Source organism: Saccostrea cucullata, unplaced genomic scaffold, assembly GCF_032062105.1.
Source record: "Saccostrea cucullata isolate Sc308-1 unplaced genomic scaffold, CSIRO_AGI_Scuc_v1 ctg11119, whole genome shotgun sequence".
Taxonomy (NCBI): Eukaryota; Metazoa; Mollusca; class Bivalvia; order Ostreida; family Ostreidae; genus Saccostrea; species Saccostrea cuccullata.
The window spans coordinates 11,418-19,518 of record NW_026923375.1 but is presented as its reverse complement, the minus strand read 5'-3'; the positions used below and the strand labels follow the sequence as shown (position 1 = coordinate 19,518).

Here is an 8,101-nt window from a genome sequence, read left to right as displayed (position 1 = left end):
TGTTTGCTCTGCTCCTATTTTGTATTGTTTATGGACTTTTGATCTTTAATATATACTGTTTGTTATTTCCGTATGTTTCATGTCTAAAGAATTAGATACACTATGTGTCTTCTGACTTCGGCCACTTTTGTTACAATTAAAAAAAAGGGATTTTCGCTGTTGAATTATCTGACTTGCCAAACTTTCCTTGCGGTCATCTGGTTTATCTTACCCTTTCTGTTCACTTGAGTCTGTCTCCTATGAGATAGTGTCAATTGTTGTACTGAAAGACTTAAAAAAAATCATCAACGTCAATCTGTCCAGACTTTAATTTTTCTATGGCCTCATGCAGATTGAGATCTATTAAAAATATCCTCTAACGTACGGTCTTATGTTGAAGCAATCGCAAATTCTCGGGCCTTTCCGACTAGCGGAAAAACAACCTCTTATGCATATGTATTACGTACACGCAATGACAACCCCCCTTTTCACAAACACAAACAAAATAGATATTGGAAGACTTCTTAACTATGGAGTATGGAGTTTAACTTTATTGAATGTAAAGATATTACCTAAACTGTAAAACAGAAGAGACTTTTAATCTAAATTCTTCTATCCTACATATAATAAACAGAAAGATGAATGAATTATTAACATCCGGTGATGTTAATACATTCGAGTTGTTTTTCCGACCTCTTAGGGAAAGACCCGTGATGACGCAATTGATGTTGAAGTTGCAGCCATTTTTGAAAAAGTAAACTTCTAGTAAAAAGATCCGTATTCGAATAGCTAGCTCTAATAAACCTACAGAATATAAATATGAGCTCACAGCATATAATGATAGACCCTCGGCATATGAATATGAACCCACAGCATATAATAATGAAACCACAGCATGTCATAAAAGGACCACAGCATATAATTTTGAACCCACAGCATATAATAAATATGAATTCACAGCATATATAAAAGAAAAAACAGAGCATATAATAAAAGAACCACTGTGACAGCATATAATAAAATAGCCACAGCATATATTTATGAATCGACATATTAACAAATCAGATGTACATGTACTTTAACGAAAGTCGCGTATTATATATATACAAGTAGTAATATTTGTATTTTTGACATCTAACATCGCGCTGTGATAAATGTTGTGATCATTTTTGATGAGTGAAGTAAAGTGTGAAGTTATTTAATCTGGCATTACAAAATAATACATGTCCAATGACTGTTGATCAAATTTAAGGTCAGATACATGTATTTTAGTAAAATATTTTTTACAAGCATGGACGTAGTATGTAAATGTTAAACTTTGATCGGCCAGTTTGGCCCCGCCCTACCCAAGAGTCTCATGATTTCACAAACTTGAATCTACACTTCCTGAGAATGCTTCCATATAAATATGATCAATTATAGCTGTGTTATTCTTGAGAAAAAGATTTTTAAAGAATTTCCCTATACCCCAGAAAGCAAGACATAGTTGGGCCAACGTTGGCCCAATTTTTTTTCCAACGTTGGCCCACTGTTGGTAACCTTACGTTGGCCCACGGTAATTTTGCTCATCGGCCCAACGTTGGTCCAACATGTTGGCATATTGTTGGGCCAACGTAGGTATAATTGTATGACAACTAACAGCCAACCTTAATAACTGGTTGGTTAGGTTGGCCCAACGTTGGCCCTTTGTTGAAATGTCAGATGGCATATTGTTGGGCCAACGTAGTTATTAGTGTATGCCAACTAACAGCCAACCTTAACAACTGTTTGGTTAGGTTGGCCCAACGTTGGCCCTATGTTGAAATGTCAGATGGCATATTGTTGGGCAAATGTAGTTTTTCGTGTATGGGTGATTCCACAAATTTGAGACAATTTTCATAAGTGAAGAAGTTAATATTGCTCTTTCTTCTTTCTCTGTCCAACATGGTTCAATGAGCTTTGTAATACATATGCTCTTTAATTTCAACGATAGTCACAAGTCAAAGTAAACAGATTTTATTAAATTTAAGAAGTAAAATCATTTTTTTTTTTATGCTTTGGTCATGACCGCAACGATATAAAAACATGCGATTTCTATTTTTCTATATATTGAAAAGAAATACTTTTTTAACCAATGAAAAGAAAATGAAAAGAAAATTAATATTCTGTAATATAATAGAAGTTGTAGAATTTTGGAATACGTTTCTATTCTGTGGAGGGCCAAATAAATCGCCAGATGTAAAAATATGCTATTTGTGTAATTACAAAATCAATTTTTGTTGTTGTAAAAAACAAATATTAATACGTTTTTGGAAGTAACAGGCATAAAATGAAGTAAATTATATCACTAAGGCTTATTTTTTTACTAATAATTAATAGCATGTAATTTTATTTGCACGAAAGACTGGTGCTGTGGTCATGACTAAAATTTTTGGTCATGACATCAAATTTTTGGTCATGACATTGCTTTATTATACATATAAAAATGTCAATGAATAATTCTAAAATAAAAACACCAAAACACCAATAAAAATAAAAATTAAAAACAATGTAACATCAAATAAATTAAACGGTCTAATTGTGCATGATTTTTGTCTGTCAAGTCCAACTCTTTACGAAACACTAAAAAAATCAATTGTTTTATGCTTTATTAAATAAAAAATCAATTATAATTTGATAGTTTAAAATATTTAATGATATATATGTTGTTGTTTTAGCAAAATTAATAAATGATAAAAAGTTTGAGTTGAAATTAGTAACTATTGTCATGACCACAACATATTAAGTTGCGGTAAATGACAGTTTTGGTCATGACATAAATTGAGTTATTACCTGATCAGCTCACCATACGTACTATATGGATGGTACAATGATACGCATAACATTGCAGAAACATTAAATAAAGCCGTTTGGAACAAGATTACTATGTGAAATATTTGTATTATCGTGTTTTAGAACATTCTGTCATGACCAACCATAAAGGAACTAATAAAAAAAGATACTTACAACGGGATTTTTCTTCTAAACCTTTTGACCTACACTGTTCCTTTCCTGCCATCAAAACTTTTAGTAGTTTATAAGCCTTCTTTTATGGAGAGTAATAATTCAAAGGGCAGTAACTCTATTTTAAACAGCAGATTGCACAATCGTTTCGGTCATGACGAAATATTAAGTGACACAAAAATATACAACAAAATTTTAGTAGTATGATCAAAAAACCTGCTGAATAAAAAAAGAAACATACTTAGGAGAAATGTATTAGAATGAATAAGACAAATAAGTCTGAAAAACAAAAATTAGATGCGTCAAAAAACCCACAGAAAGTGGAAAGTCTATCATAGGGACACTGATATACGTCATTGATACATGATACAGTGACATTATTTTTCATTATTAAAATCAAACTTTAACATTTTTGCACATCAATACAAAAAAGAATATCTTTTTATTTAATATTTAGAACAAAATCAGGGAAATTTTGTTATATTTAACAGGAATATTAGAGTGTTTTTCATGAGTGACACAATTTGTCTCAAATTTGTGGAATCACCCGTATGCCAACTAACAGCCAACCTTAACAACTGGCTGGTTAGGTTGGCCCAATGTTGACCCTTTTTTTTTACAATGTCAGATGGCAAATTTTTGGGCCAACGTAGTTATTACATAGAAACATTTGCAATTGGTTATGTGATTCTTTACACAAACCTTTTTTATGACTGTTTAAAATAATTAATACACAATTCAATCTGCATTCATAATACATACATGGACATGTTCAATGAAAACATTACTAATGATTCACTGTGATAATATTTTATATACATCAATTCAATCATAATTTACAAAATAAATTTTAAAATAGACAACAGAGGTAAATTATGAAAAATTATCAATTAAAAGTTCTTAATCAGGGCTCACTTCCTTTATTATAGTCCTTTTGTTGTATTCCCGCTCTTTTTCCGTCCCTTCGTCGCCTCCTGTTTTCTTCATCTTGATCTTTGTCATACGGACTCGTACTTTATACACTTCTTTATGCATGGTCTTCGATTTCATTGTTACTTACATGTACCGCCACAACATTTGTTTTCCTTGCAGTCTCTGGCTGAATTTCTTTGTTACAATTGTGTCTGTAATAGACAGTTAAGAATTAGATAGATAAAAACAACTTAAAAGATGTTACTTAACCTTAACTTACAGTGCTTGTGTGCAAAAACATGACAAGAATGAATTCCGAATCAATTTTAACAGTTAACCTGAATAAATAAGAATAAATATACTTACATCGCTACTAAATGCAGCTGTATAGCAAGTGTATAATCCACAAATTTAAATTTCACTTCTTCTTGCTTGCCCTGCATTATCACCACCTGTGAGCAATTGAATCTGACGGCTCACTCCAGAGTTTGGTCACGTGATAGCGAACGCCTAACCTTTGTTTCAATTTAATTATAAAGCTGTGTCATTTTGATTTATGTATATGTAGGCTTCATTCACATCCTGTTCTTGAGAACGTATTCAGTCTTCTCTAAATTCTCATGAATACAACACTCATGAAAAAATTCATAATTTCAAGGGTTTTATTTCAAATAAATAATCATGCATGTGCACAATTCAAAAAATATAATAAAACACTCTTTGGTGCTGTCACCTAAACAAAAGAACACTCGTGCTAACATCGGGCCTACATACTACAATGTACTACCAAATTGATAAGACATTTTTAAGGGTTTATTACAAACATTAATTGGCCCAATATACTACTACCCATTTGATAAGACACTGTCTTTAAGGGTGTATAACAAACATTGGGCCAGCGTTGGGCCAACATACTACTACCAGTTTGATAAGACACTTTATTAAGGATGTATTACAAACATTTGGCCAATGTTGGGCCAACATACTACTATCAACTTGATAAGACGCATTCTTTATGGGTGTATAACAAACATTGGGCCAACGTTGGGCTAACATACTACTACCAACTTTAAAAGACATTTTCTTTAAGGGTGTATTACAAACATTGGGCCAACGTTGGGCCAACATACTACTACCAACTTTAAAAGACACTTTCTTTAAGGGTGTATTACAAACATCGGGCCAACGTTGGGCCAACATACTACTACCAACTTTAAAAGACACTTTCTTTAAGGGTGTATTACAAACATCGGGCCAACGTTGGGCCAACATACTACTACCAACGTTAAAAGACACTTTCTTTAAGGGTGTATTACAAACATCGGGCCAACGTTCGGCCAACATACTACTACCAACGTTAAAAGACACTTTCTTTAAGGGTGTATTACAAACATCGGACCAACGCTGGGCCAACATACTACTACCAACGTTAAAAGACACTTTCTTTAAGAGTGTATTACAAACAGTGGGCCAACGTTGGGCCAACATCAACATCCCTCCTTCCTTGGGAAGTAAAGTGAATGGAAGTTGCTAACGTTGGACCAACGTTGGGCCAACATAGGAATTCTGTCATGGTCGAGGAGGTTGGCATGGTGACATTGGTCAAACGTTGGCCCAACGTTGTTCCCCCAACGCCAACCATACAACCTTTTGCCAATGTTGGCCCAACATAGTCTTGCTATCTGGGACGTGTACATTTCTATGAAAAATTTTGGTCGGCCATTGTTTCCCCGCCGTACCCAAGAGTCTCATGATTACAACAAACTTAAAACCTACACTATCTGACGATGCTTCTATATAAAAATGATCAATTATGGCTTTGTTATTCTTGAGAAAAAGATTTTTAAAGAATTTTCTTGTATATTTCTTTGTAAAATTTTGGTCGGCAATCGTGGCCCCGCCCTATCCCAAGGGGTCATAATTTGAACAAACGTGAATCTATACTACCTGGGGATTCTTCCATATAAATATGATCAGTCATGGCTTTGTTAATATTTCTATATAAAGGTTTTATCGGCCATTGTGGCTCCGCACTACTCCCAGGGGTAATGATTTGAACAAACTTCAATCTACACTGAAGATGTTTCCCCCAAAGTTTCATCTTTGCTGGTACAGTGGCTCTTGAGGAGAAGATTTTTGTAAACATGCCACCAAATTTTCTCTGATTCCCAATTATCTCTCCTTGAATAAAGGCGCGGCTCTTCATTTGAACAAACTTGAATCCTCTTCACCTAAGAATGTTTTGTGCTTGAAATTGGCCCAGCGGTTCTTGAGAAAAAGTCGAAAATGTGAAAAGTTTACAGGAGGACAGACAGACGGGCGCCGGACAAAATGTGATAAGAAAAGCTCACTTGAGCCTTCGGCTCAGGTAAGCTAAAAAGCAGGGAGAATTCGCTTGGGGAAAAGGGAAAAAATACTGTTTTAGAGAACAATGTTTGATTCGGAGGGGGTTGGTGGGGGGGGGGGGGGGGGGGGGGGCAAATTCATTGAAATGAATAATTTGTCTTCGAAAGTTTAAAAAAAATGGTAAGTTTTTTTTTGGGGGGGGGATGGATTGCTTGGCAGACTTCTTCAATAAAGAAGAAAATAATTTGTCCTCGATCTAATCAGACATTTCTGAGCCTCAAACCTTGAATCAATGCATTTTCATCCATTTTTTTAAATCTAATATTAGGTGAAGACGTGAGATATTCTCATTAAATATAATTAGAAGCATGAGTAATGTATTTATTTGGGTTTTTGTGTAATGTCAATGGACTTCGACTTCCTGTTAATGACTAAGTATGAAAATAGGTCTTATGTATATCTACTTTAAAAAGAACGAGTGTACTTATGGGCCCCGGTAAAATGTAAAAATACAAACAATCAAATTAAGCAAAATTTTTCATCCCAAATCATAAAATGATATCTTAACCATACGATTCAACAAATTTTACCGCTGAAATCCACGAATATTCAAAGAACAAAACTTTACAATGCGGTTGGGGCCAGCCGACATTTGTGATATTCTATTAGTAAATCGAGAACGGTCATTCATGTCATTGTTAACTATGAGCCTTACATTGTGCAAACTTGTGTGAATGACAAAAGACGCATAATACATTTATAAAGCTTGTGTGAAAGTATGAAATTTGCACACGATTAGGCTGGTATTTAAAATATTAATAATGTATAAAAAGTACAATGTTTTTCCTATAGCAAGTGAGAGCTATTAACCAGTATGACCCATGTTGAACCCACGTGTGGAATAAATTATTTAAAATACTGATAGTCACGTGAGTTCTACGCAGGTTAAAATTCCGCAAATGTCCGCACTGTAAAACATAGGTAGGTTTTGAATAAGTAAGTTTAAGTCGTGCCGCTTAGAGATATTTGTGTGTATTTGTTTTAAGAACACTGGAGGGAAAAAAAGAGTTTAGTGTCCTTCATAAAAGTGTCAAACAATTTTAACCTTCATGCAAGACAATTAAACAGTTATTGAAAGCCACCCAAATACCCTTTTTCAATTTCAAATTCAATGAAATTATATTGTAATTTTTCAAATTCAAGAGTACCAATTTCTTAGTTTAATCATTATAGCTACAGGCAACTACACAACTTCATTCAATATTTTTAAAACAGGTTTGGCGCAAGAAGTAACATTCCGCAAACGCGCCCAACTATGATCCACCATCAGATTGTTCAACTATCGATTTAAATATATATTCCCCTTGATTTACATAAACAAAACTAAAAGAAGGCTAGGTACGACTTTTCCGGATTTAGGGTATCCATAGGCGTTAAAAATTTTTAATTGTTTCAAATCCATGCTGATTTAAGTGATGCTTAACATGCTTTTTTAATTAGAAATATCCACTAGTATCCAACTATTACGAATAGAGAACGATTTGGTATTATATTCTAAAGAAAAATGGCACATAAAAAGAGCCCACTAAGTATTGCTTAAGTGCACTTAGATAACAATTCCAAACACTTATGTTCCACTTCGAGTTCTTAGACTCCTTCCTTGAGTAGGTGAGTAGGTAGTACTTCAGATAAAGCTTCTTACTGGTACTAGAAGATAAAAAACCAGCATCCAATCGAATAACAGCAATGTGACGGTAATATATTTACGTTATATACGTTACTTTGTGGCAAAATCGAATCGCCCGAAATATCATTATATATTTTTTTATTAACAAGGCAGCATATTTAATTCATTTTCAAATCCAAATGCTCTTTTGAAGAA

General features: G+C 33.8%; 1 long non-coding RNA gene across 1 annotated transcript; it reads right to left on the bottom strand.

The window, feature by feature from the left end:
* Positions 1 to 3,755: 3,755 nt before the first annotated feature.
* LOC134263875 (uncharacterized) lies at positions 3,756 to 4,379 on the bottom strand. The gene is made up of 2 exons (XR_009991369.1): positions 4,240 to 4,379; positions 3,756 to 4,085 (listed from the first exon to the last, which is right to left on the bottom strand). It is a non-coding gene; the product is annotated as an uncharacterized LOC134263875 (long non-coding RNA).
* Positions 4,380 to 8,101: the final 3,722 nt, after the last annotated feature.